Source organism: Lemur catta, chromosome 2 (genome assembly GCF_020740605.2).
Source record: "Lemur catta isolate mLemCat1 chromosome 2, mLemCat1.pri, whole genome shotgun sequence".
NCBI lineage: Eukaryota > Metazoa > Chordata > Mammalia > Primates > Lemuridae > Lemur > Lemur catta.
In genome coordinates, this window is record NC_059129.1 from 74,102,300 (window position 1) to 74,114,551 (window position 12,252).

A 12,252-nucleotide genomic window follows, 5' to 3' on the forward strand; every position below is an offset into this window, starting at 1 on the left:
ATTTTTCTATTTTCTCTTTTGAAAATCAGAGGCTAAATGTTGATATTTTATAATGGCCTCTTTAATCACTCCAGAGATATATTTTTTAGGGTTTAGATGGGCTCACAGCCTTGGTTAAAGTGACTTCTTTAGCATAATGATCTGCTAGAGCATTTCCTTTATCTTCTTTTTTTTTTTTTTTTCTGAGACAGAGTCTCTGTTGCCTGGGCTAGAGTGCCGTGGCATCAGCCTAGCTCACAGCAACCTCAAACTCCTGGGCTCAAGCAATCTTTCTGCCTCAACCTCCCGAGTAGCTGGGACTACAGGCATGTGCCACCATGCCCGGCTAATTTTTTCTATATATATTTTTAGTTGTCCATATAATTTCTTTCTACGTTTTTAGTAGAGACGGGATCTTGCTCTTTCTCAGGCTGGTCTCCAACTCCTGAGCTCAAACTATCTGCCTGGCTCGGCCTCCCAGAGTGCTAGGATTACAGGCGTGAGCTACCGCGCCGGCCCTTCCTTTATCTTCTATATTATCTTTTTTTACACAGGCCTCAAACTTTAAAATAGCCACTTCACAAGGAAGTAGGAGTGCATCTAAAAGTTCCTTAACCTGTCCATTTTTATGGGTGTTACAGCAGAGATGAGAAATCTCTTTTGTTTTCCAAATCATCCCAAAGTCACAACTACTCCAAAAGCATACCTGGTAGCTGTATATATTTTTATTCTCTGGTCTTTGGCTAGTTGGCAAGCTCTAGTAAGTGCAATAAGTTTTGCCATCTCGGCTGATTTTACCCCAGAGGACTATATTCTAAAGTAGAGCTTAAGTTAGTGATAACATATTCTGCTTGGTAACCTCCACTTTCAGTTATGAGGTATGATCCATCTATAAATGTGAGGTCAGGGTTCTTAATTACAGTCTCTAGTAAATCTGAGCAAGGTACAGAATGTTCCCTGAGGTAAGACAATCATGATACTCCCCATCTTCTGGCAGTGGTAGGATTCAGGGTATTGCAGTGGTAAGTAGTAATGAGAAAGGGAGAAAGTGACAGAATCTCATACGAGATTAAAAGCCTTTTTGAAAATGTGTCCTCAGTCAGAAATGTCTGTACTACATGAGGAACCATGAAGTCAAGTGGGAGCCTAAAGCTATTTAATAGTTCAGCAGAAGCACCAACAAATTTTGCAGGGGCAGCTGCAGCATTAAGACAAGGGAGATAAACCTTTGCAACTGGGTCCAGGGTAAGGTTATAGTAAGTAGTGGATTTTTGGTGGTTCCCATGTAATTGAGTTTAAGACCCCAAGAGTTTTTCTAAATCATTCAAGCACAGTTTTTCTAATCATTGAATTAGATAAAATGGCTTTTTGATAGTTAGAAATGCCTTGGGAAGGAAGCTGTCAGGAGCGAAAACTGAACTGCCGGTAGGTGTCAGAGTAGCTAATTAAAGCAACAAGCCAAAAAAAAAAAAAAAAAGAGTTAAGCCTTTAATCACTTATTGCAATGGTAATAAGCAAGAGGCTAAAACTGGAGAAGTGCTGCTCCCCCCCACACTCCCACCCAGATCTATTTCCCCCCATGGAACAGTGCACCACATTAGGATCATCTCACAGTTAAGGGAGCAGTTTTATGAACCCTGGGTTCTAAGTCAGAGAGGGGAAAAGTGTCTTCAATATTTCCCCTTCTTTTTCCCCTCCACTACCTCCCATAAGGATGCTCAGCAGAGGTTCCTGAAGACAACCTCTGTACAAGGCCCCAGATAAAGAGCCCTAGGAATGAACTGGACCTGTATGCACAGATTCAACCAACTGCAGATCAAAATATTTTAAAAATAAGAATAAAAGAATACAACAATTAAAATAATATAACTTTTAAAACAATACAGTATAATAAGTATTTTCATAGCATTTACATTATATTAGGTATTATAAGTAATCTAGAGATGACAGAGTGTAGGGGAGGATGTGCTGTAAATTATGCAAATACTACACCATTTTGTATAAGGGATTTGAGCATCCCTGGATTTTGTTATTGTTCTGTGTGTGGGGGGGGGTGCCTTGGAACCAATGTCCTGTGGATATTGAGGGACGATTGTATAAGAAAGGGTACAACTAGCCAGGGCAGCTGAGTCCTTTACTGCACCTCTCTTCAGAGTCAGCAATGCATTGACTCTGCACCAAGTCTTTCAACAGATTACTTAACTGGTAAAATATATTTTCCTGTTTCTGGGAGATAAATGTATTGACATTTACATTATCCCAAGTCTTAAATAATTTTCCTTCATATTCTTTCTTTCTTTCTTTCTTCCTTTCTTTCCTTTCTTTCCTTTCTTTCTTTCTTTCTTTCTTTCTTTCTTTCTTTCTTTCTTTCTTTCTTTCTTTCTTTCTTTCTTTCTTTCTTTCTTTCTTTCTTTTCCTTGGGAAGTTTTAAAGTAATTCTTCATTGTCTTCTGGCTTTTAACATTGCTAGAGAACTGAGATGCCATTCTGATCTGATTCCCTTTCCTTTTTTTTTTTTGTTTAATAAGACTTTATTTTTTAGAGCAGTTTTAGGTTTACCAGCAAAAGTGAGAACTACAGAGTTCCCATATACCTCTGGTCCTCACATAGGCATAGCCTGCCTCACTGTCAACATCAGACAGCAGAGTGGTACATTTGCTAACAATCAGTGAATGGCTGGGTATGGTGGCTCATGCCTGTAACCTCAGCATTTTGGGAGGCTGAGTGGGGAGGATTGTTTGAGGCCAGGAGGTTGAGGTTACAGTGAGTTAGGATTGTGCCACTGTACTCCAGCCTGGGCAACAGTACAAGATCCTGTCTCTTAAAAAAAAAATACAATTGATGAACCTACATTGACACCCCAAATCTATAATTTTCCTATTTTCCTTAGGGTTCACTCTTGGTGTTGCACATTCTATGCGTTTTGACAAATGTATAATAACATGTATCCACCATCCTTTTTATGTATCATTTTCTTATTCTGCCTTTGTGTTTGTTTTTGTTTTTTTTTTAGAGATAGGAGTATCACTGGGTTGCCCAGTGGCTATTCACAGGCGTGATCATCATGTACTACGGCCTCGAACTCCTGGCTTCAAGCAATCCTCCTGCCTCAACCTCCAGAGTAGCTGCGTAAGCCACTGCACCAGGCTCTGTAAGTGTTTTGGACCTTTTCTTTGTCCTTTAGCATTTTGATGAAGTATCATTGTGATTTTCTTTTAGCCACTAGGTTGTTTGTTGTATGAAAACAGACTTTCTGGGAAATTTCTTGAATGATTTCCTTGGTAATTTTCTCTGTTCTTACTTTCTGAAATCTCTGTTAGTTGATTGTTATATTGGATCTTTGGATCTAACAATCCAATTGGAATGTTCTCTCTTTTCTTCGTTCTTTCCTTTTTTTTTAAGAGGCCAGATCTGTGTTGTCCAGGCTAGAGTGCAGTAGCTATTCACAGGCACCTAGTATACTCCTGGCCTCAAGCAATCCTCCCACCTCAGCCTCCTGAGTAGCTAAAACTACAGACACATGCCACCATGCCCACCTTTTTTCATATTTTTTCTTTCCAATTTTATAAATCTCTCTTTTTAGTCTTTGAATATGTTTTTATATCTGTGGTTCTTACTTCATGAATGTAGTATCTTATCTTTCAAAGATATGAATAAGCCTTTTTGTTGTTGTTGAAACTGGGTCTCACTCTGTAGCCCCAGCTAGAGTGCAGTAGTGTCATCATAGCTCACTGCAACCTCAAACTTTTGGGCTCAAGTGATCCTCCTGCCGCAGCTTCCCAAGTAGCTAGGACTTTAGACACACACACTGCATGCATGGGTCATGAGACAGGGTCTCATTATCTTGCCCAAGCTAGTCTTGAACTCTTGGCCTCAAGGGATCCTCCCACTTTGGCCTTTCAAAGGGCTGGGATTATAGGACTGTGCCACTGTGCCCAGCCTTATGAATGAGCATTTGGAAGTTTTCTTCTGTTCACTACATTGTTTTTGATTTCACAGGTTTCTTTTTTTCTGTTTGTTTTGTCTCATTTATGTTAGAGATTTTCTCGTAACATCTGCTCATAGCTGTTCCTATTTAAGAGTTGATCTCTAAAAAACTTGATTGATAGCTTTGGGGCATATGTTTAATCTTGTTGACTGACAGTCTTCATTGCAAAATAATCTATCTCAGTGGTTTGTAAACTTTGACTGTAGGAAAATCACCTGGAGAGCATAGTAAAACATAACTTGCTGAACCCAGCCACACTTCCCTTCTCAAGGATGGGGCCTTGTTCCTAAGGGTTGCTATCACCTAGGAAACTCAGTAGGCAAGGCCTTCCTCCCAATGTCAGCGGGGGTGTCACTATGAGAAGTTTTGTTTTGTTTTTTTCCTTGAACTAATCAATTTCACCTTAGAGAGATTATCCACTTGTCTTCCTGGAAGATATAAATCTGTGTCCCAGGATTCAGTGAGCCAGTGGGGACAATACGGTTGTATTAATCCTGTTTTCATTATTGCATCCTGCTTTTACAGCATCAGTTGGCCCAGAGTCTAGGATTTTTCTGTCTCTTCCTATCTTTTCCAAATAGGCTGTCTGTCAGGGTGAGGACAGAATTGTTGGGGAGAGGTCTTTCTACCTTTTACATAGATTTTCAACTGATTATTTTCCTACCTTTTCCCTCATTTTCAGAGGTACTTGATACCTCTCATTTCTTAGACAGATTAGGATTCTGTAGAACAGTCTTCTTTAAGGCTTAGGTTTCATTGTTCTCTGGTCTTAATGAAATACTACTTTCATCTGTTTCTAACTTCCAATATTTTATTGCTGCCTTCTTCCTGCCCATTCTTTATCCTTGTGCATTTATGTTTTTTAAAAATATACTTACTGGCAGTTCATTTCTCCAACAGCCAGGAAGGACGTGTTGAGGTTGGCATACCCATCAAGGACAGTAACTACTATGGCTTCCAGCAGTTTGATGAAACCTCAGATGCGTGGCCTCTTGGCCCGGTGTCTGCAATTTCATATTGTTGGAGCATTCGTTGTATCCCTAGGGGTTGCAGCTTTGTATAAGTTTGGTGTGGCTGAACCAAGAAAGAAGGCATATGCAGATTTCTACAGAAATTATGATTCTATGAAAGATTTTGAGGAGATGAGGAAGGCTGGCGTCTTTCAGAGTGCAAAGTGATTTTGGAATATAAAAGAATTTCTTGGTGGGCACAGTGGCTCACGCCTGTAATCCTAGCATTCTAGGAGACCGAGGCAGGAAGATCGCTTGAGGTCACAAGTTGGAGACCAACCTGAGCAAGAGTGAGACCCCGTCTCTACTAAAAATAGGAAAAAATTAGCTCTGTGCCTGTAGTTCCAGCTACTCGGGAGGCTGAAGCAGGAGGATGGCTTGAGCCCAGGGGAAAAAGAAAAAGAATTTATTTGAGTTGATTTACATAGAAGTTTGTCACTGACCTGTGTTCCTGAGCTATGAATATGTGGGCTGAGGAATAGTTTCTCTTGATAAATAAACAATTAACAAATACTAAAAAAAAAAAAAAAATCTTTACTGTCATTTTAGAGGGGTTTTGGCAGGATGCCTGAAAACTGCTGTGTGTTTCAATCAGCCATTTTTTGAAGCTTTTCATTTTTAACAATATTTTTAATCTTCCTTCATACATGATAGTTTGGATATAGAATTTAAGGTTTAAATAATATTTAAATAATATTTTACATATAATAATTTATGTCCAAATTTGCACTCTAAAGTCTTATATTAAATGCTCTCAGTTTTTGTTTTTTTTTTTTGAGACAGAGTCTCCCTCTGTTGCCCAGGGTAGAGTGCCGTGAGGTCAGCCTAGCTCACAGCAACCTCAAACTCCTGGGCTCAAGCAATCCTTCTGCCTCAGCCTACCAAGTAGCTGGGACTACAGGCATGCGCCACCATGCCCGGCTAGTTTTTTCTATATATATTTTTAGTTGGCCAGATAATTTCTATTTTTTTTAGTAGAGACGGGATCTCACTCTTGCTCAGGCTGGTCTCAAACTCCTGAGCTCAAACAATCCACCTGCCTCGGCCTCCCCGAGTGCTAGGATTACAGGTGTGAGCCACCATGCCCCGCCAGTGCTTTCAGTTTTTAAAAATCTGAGGAAATAAATGGGCCATGAAGTCAAACACATCTCCCTAGAAAAAGAGCAACTACCCACCTCTAGGACAGAATGAAACAGAGCATAAGTAACTTACACAAATGGAATTTTAAATAGCTGACAATTTGTATTTCATCAAGGACCGATAAAGAAAAAAACAACAACCAAATAATGGAAAGCGTGTTGCAAACTCTACTTGATCACCTGGGACTGGGTGGAGGTTCCATCAATTCTCTGACCTTGAGCCCAACCGCTCTCACCCTCAGCGGTTTCTGAGAAAACTTGAGTATCAGGTGTGTAGGGCATACTTTCAAGAAAACAAGATTTAGCTACGTCTCTGATGCAACAAACACATAAAACCTTAACCTAATCAAGAGATTTAATTACACTGCTATAAACAAGGAATATTTCTATTTTACACAACTTTTTGTTTTTGAACCCGTGCAGTTCAATTTTTTTTTTGTTTTAAGATAACAAGGTTTGGCTCTGTCGCCCTGGCTGGAGTGCAGCGGCCGGATCACAGCTCATTGCATCTTTGAACTCTTGGGTTGAACCGATCCTCCTGCCTCAGCCTCCCTGAGTAGCTGGGACTACAGGCGCGCGCCACCACGATCGTCTAATTTTTTTTTTTTTTTTGTAGAGGAGGGGGGTGTCTCACTATGTTGCCCTACCTTTACCCAGAATTTCTATAATTTTAATGACTTCGCCGTGTGGGTTGTGATGATCTGAGCCATTCACGAATAAGTTAATGAACTTCTCTCAGATTTCCATTTCCTGGTGTGGATATGATAGCACCCTGTCACCTCGCCGGGATCTTCTGCGAGAAAGCCCGACCTAAATCCCCAGCACGTTGAACACATGGGTAGCAAGAGTTAGTCTCACTCAGAAACAACTCGCAAGCGGCAGGTTCGCTCACTTCTTCCCCGGGCAGTTTTACCTGCCGTGGCAAAATCTGTCCTCTCCTGCGGGGTCCCCTGCGCAGTGAGAGGCGGGGAAATGTTGACACCACCTCTCGAGCCCGCTGGGAGACGGACCGCGCTCTCGAAGCCCCGCCCGCCAAGCCCGGCGGGGTTTTGAGCTAGAAAACCTTTCCGGAACTCGAGAGACAAACGGGCCTCTTTAGAGGCCTGGGGGCAAGTGGGGAGAGTTTTTCCAGGTGCCCGGAAGACGACGCCGGGGACTGAGGGGGAGAAATGCACTGGGCATCGCGGAGCGAGTGCCCCAGGAGCCAGCCTGGGCCGGGTTAGCAGAACACTTTTCCAACAGTCCGGGTTAGCTTCTCTGGGTCCAGGGGTCGTGTGGTACGCCTGACGCCAGCCCGAGATCAAAATGGGAAAGTGGCCAGAGCAAATTGACACTCCACACAGTTGTTCAGAGCCAGGAGATTCTAAGAACCCGCCGTTGGTCCACATCAAGGCTGAACTGGTGGATGCGGTGTAGGTAAGCCTTAGTGGGTGTTCCTCAGTTGCCCGGATGCTGCCATCCGGGCTGCAGTCCCTCCCCACTGCAGGCATTGCATCTGCCAGACATGGCTTTGTCGGCTGGCAGCCAGGACCCGACCTCCTCCGAGCGACGTGTTGCGCACTGGCTCCTTACTTCGGGCCTTGGAGAGACCCGGACTGGTACTGCCTGGACCTGGTGCAGACCTGGGTGGGGTCTACCTCCCAAAGATAGAGCATCGGTTCAACATTGATCCAAGTGGACACATGCTTCGAGGCTACCATGGAGACCCATGCTATTCAGAGAATGGACACAATGGATTATCTAGACCTTGGTTGAGTGGCACCTTCGCTGCCTGGACCGAAGTGAAAGGCTGGGAACTCTGTGCATATGTGTGTGGAGGAGAAGGGAGTTCTTCCTCTTTCTGCCCCTTCTGGAAAGCCCCTCGACCCCGACTCCTGAGCCTCTAAATCTCCGGGAGAGAATTGATTAGCGTAAGCACAGCCTGAGTGCAGATGGAGGACAGAGTATGGGAAGTAGGAAGAGCCAGGGCTTCACCAACTTGAGGGGTGTGGGGCTTGGCAGCCACGTGCCCGTTTTATATTTTATGTTGCATGTCTGTAATTCTAATTTGGCTGCCCTCCTCCGCTGTGCAGGGCTGATGAGACCAGAGGAGGCCAAGCAGGCCCTTAAGACAGGCTCCAGGACGAACTAAATCATTTTGCTGGCCCTCGGTGAAGGCAGCTGGTCTCACCCTGCGGGAGAGGGACGGGAGAATGGGGCTGAGAGTTGCAGGTCCAAGTCCAAACTGTCACGGCCCTGGAAATTGGAGAAAAACAGAGTTCTCAGTTCCCCCCGCGTTGCTTTGTCTTTCCTTGTTTCTTTTTCTTTTTTTTCACATTTCAGCATATTGTAGGGGTACAAAAGTTTAGGTTACGTATATTGCCCTTACTCCCCCCAGCCCCCCTTTCCTTGTTTCTTGACGCAGATAGATTTATTTCAGGGCTAAGCACTAATCTTAAGAGTTCAAATCTTAAGAGCACAGTTCTGTGCTAATGGACAGGAGGGACAATGTTCGGTCTCCCAGGAGGTGGTTGTTGGTGGTGAGGGTGTATAGCAGAGTTGGCCTGGAGTCACCACGACCTGGGTTTGATGGACCTTTGTCATTTTGCACACCGGCCTGAAGTAGCTGGGGGCCGGGGTGGGGGGAGGAGCTGCCACGTCTGGCCCTAGGTTGAGGGTGTGCTCATTCTCACCCCCTAACCCCCAAAGTCCCTGGCATCCGGTGGACCACCCGAGGGGTCCTGAGGCATCTGTGGGGTGCAGCACTGTTGGCTGGGAGCCTCTGTCATGAGACCCCTTGGGGGCTCGGTACTAAAATGACTGAGCCGGGACCACGCGCAAACCACGATTGGGAATTCCCGCCTCCCTCACCCTGCTACGCCCTGCAGCCGGAAACTGAGTTTTGAACTAAGGCTCTGCAAGAGAGCGTTGCTACGACCTCGGCCCCCTGAGAGTCCTTGCCTGAAGTGGTCCGAGCATCTTTTCAAACCTAGTGGCCTCAGGAACACTGGATTTTGTCTGCATAGGCCCCAGGCCCAAACTCCAGGAGAGGAACCATAGAAGGGGTGGGAGGATCGGCGGAGCTACTACGCCTGTTTCTTCCTGCACTGCTTGGAGCGGTCCGGGCCTGGTTTCGCCTCTCTATAGCTCTCCAGTCCGTGCAGCCCTGAGGAGAGAGTCCAGGAGCAAGTGGTACACAGGCTCACTTTGAGACTAGACAAGGAGTTTCCCTAAATCTTCACAATCTCGTATAGATTACTGAACAACACTTGAATTCTAACTCAAAGACTAGAAGCACCTGGATGTGAAACAGACCAAAGTGTTAACTCATACCAGTAAAGAGAATATCAAGAGAACTAAAGGGACTTTCCTAAAATCACCCATTGTCTTAATAGAAGAGAGGAAACTAGTGTTACCCACCTTGAAATGACTCCTCTTTTTCTAACCCCACATTTAATAGGATTCACTGTTTTTCTAGTTACCCTGAAGAGGTTGTGTCCAGAGTTCTTTAAAACTGGGAAGAGAAAATAATGGTTTAGCTCAACGGTGACTCTTTTAACCCCACCTCCACTGCCTTCCCAGGGATGGAAATTGGCTGCCAGTGGGCCATTCCTATGTCCTTGCCTCTTTTCTCATCTTTTCAAGTGAAGCCACTTTGGATTTTGAGAAGCTCAGTCTTTTGTGTATCATCAGAGGAGATATCACTGGATCTTGGCTTCAACCTCTAATTTGAATCAAATCTTCCTCTGGTCCATTAGCACAGTCATGGGTTGTTTAATGAGGGGGATACATTCTGAGAATGTGTCATTAGGTAATTTCATCATTGTGCAAACATCATAGAGTATACTTACACAAACCTAGGTGGTATAGCCTAGGCTACGTGGTATAGCTTATTGCTCCTAGGCTATAATCCTGTACAGCATTTTACTGTACTGAATACGATAGGCAGTTGTAACAGAATAGTAACTATTTGTGTATCTAAACATAGCAAAAGTACAGTAAAAATATGATATAAAAGATAAAAATGGTATACTTGTATAGAGTGGAAGTTGCTCCAGGTGAGTTAGTGAGTGGATGTTGAGTGAATGTGAAACTCTAGGACATTACTATACTGTAGACTTTATAAAGATTATACCTTTAGGCTACACTAAATTTATTTTTAAAAATTTTTCTTTCTTCAATAATAAACTTACCTTAGCTCACTGTAAGTTTTTTACTTATAAACTTTTTAATTTCTTAAACTTTTGACTTTTTTGTAATAACAGCTTAAAACATATTATACAGCCATACAAAAATATTTTCTTTCTTTATATCCTTATTCTATAAGTTTTTTTCTATCTTAATTTTTTTTTTACTTTTTAAACTTTTTAATTAAAAACTAAGACACAACACACATATTAGCCTAGGTCTACACAAGGTCAGAATCATCATCAGTCTTCCACCTCCGTATCTTGTCCCACTGAAAAGTCTTCAGAGACAATAACACACACAGAGCTGCCAACTATAATAACAGTGTCTCCTTCTGGAATGCCTCCTGAAGAACCTGCCTAAGACTGTAGTACGGTATATACGGTATATACTGTAAAACATATATATACATATATATACCCACACATACATATATATGTAAGAATATACTCTAAAATAATAATAAAATGTATAGCATAGTAAATACATAAACCAATACCACAGTTGTTTATCATTATTATGTACTGCACATAATTGTACATGTAATACTCTTATTTTTTTAACAAATCTTACACAAGAAAATGTACTATACTTTTATACAACTGGCAGTGCAGTAGGTTTGTTTACACTAGCATCACCAGAAACACATGAGTAATGTATTGCACTATGACATTACAGCAGCTACAATGTCACAAGGCAATAGGAATTTTTCAGCTCCATGATAATCTTTTTTTTTTTAATTAAATATGGAATGCTTCACGAATTTGCGTGTCATCCTTACGCAGGGGCCATGCTCATCTTCTCTGTATCGTTCCAATTTTAGTATATGTGCTGCTGAAGCGAGCGCTCCATGATAATCTTATGGGACCACTGTTGTATATGCGATTTGTCATTGACTAAAATGACATTATGTAGCATGTGACTGTAAACAACTAAAAAGCTGGACAAAATTTCTGAAGCAAATGTTTTTAGATGTTAGAAAGCTGGCAGCACAAGAGAAGGGAAAATTAATAAGGTGAGCCCTGTAATCACCCTGGATTTCTACTTGAAGGCAACTTCTGAATTATAGTATAGACACTAAGCCTCAAAGCTCTAAAGAGCCTGACATTAATACTGAGGTGAAGAGACAGATCAGAGAGCTGAGGTGGCTAGAACGTGCAGGACAGAAAAGAGGGTAACAGAAAAGAGGGGTAATACAGAGTAAAAGCTCCAGAAATCTGCATAAAAGTTCCCTTGAACATTTGGCTGAATACCAAAGCATGTAGGTGTAAAATGAAACACCAAGGTGTGGGGGTGGGGGAGGGCGTTGGGGGGCGGGGATGGTTGGACAGACTCCTGTGAAGCTGTAAAGCCAAACAACTCAAAACAACTTTCCAGACTCCCGTAGTTCCCACCAGAGAGCAAGGAGGCTTTGTGAAACATGGGAAGCATTCAGTAGAGACATTAGAAGGGTTGGTCATATCTTAATAGAGAGGCTAAACTCAGCCTAGAATAAAGAATACTCTACACCTGCCCTAAGAACCTTAAGTAAAAGCCTTAAAAGGATCAAACTGATACTTAAGTAACCAAGTGTCTACTTGGTTAAGCTGAACTAAACTTCTCAGAATTCTTTTCCCTATGTATTTCTGGTTAGGATGAGCCATGAGGGACATTTTTCATGAGATCTGGAAGGTAGAAGTGAAGTAGCAGCTGTATTGCCTTTCTATTCAGGTTTGTATAGGGGAACCAGATTCTGTTGCAGTTGATGCATATTATTGCCTATCTGCTAGCTCAACTTGTTGATGTGAGTCAGCAGCTGCATCTGCAGTTTCTCCACCTTCTGAATCCTTCTTGAGTTTCTCTGACTCCTTGGTAAGGTACATGTTTAGCTTCATGTAGAAAAGCACCAGTTTCCCCTGCAGTACACCCAACCACTGAAGCTGAAAGACTGACGTGAGCTCCAGTCCATCCCTGTGGGTTCCATTTCATG

At 42.7% G+C, this 12,252-nt stretch overlaps 1 non-coding gene across 1 annotated transcript; it reads right to left on the bottom strand.

The window, feature by feature from the left end:
• Window positions 1-11,023: 11,023 nt before the first annotated feature.
• Window positions 11,024-11,130, bottom strand: LOC123633635. Its single transcript, XR_006733663.1, has one exon. It is a non-coding gene; the product is annotated as a U6 spliceosomal RNA (small nuclear RNA).
• Window positions 11,131-12,252: the final 1,122 nt, after the last annotated feature.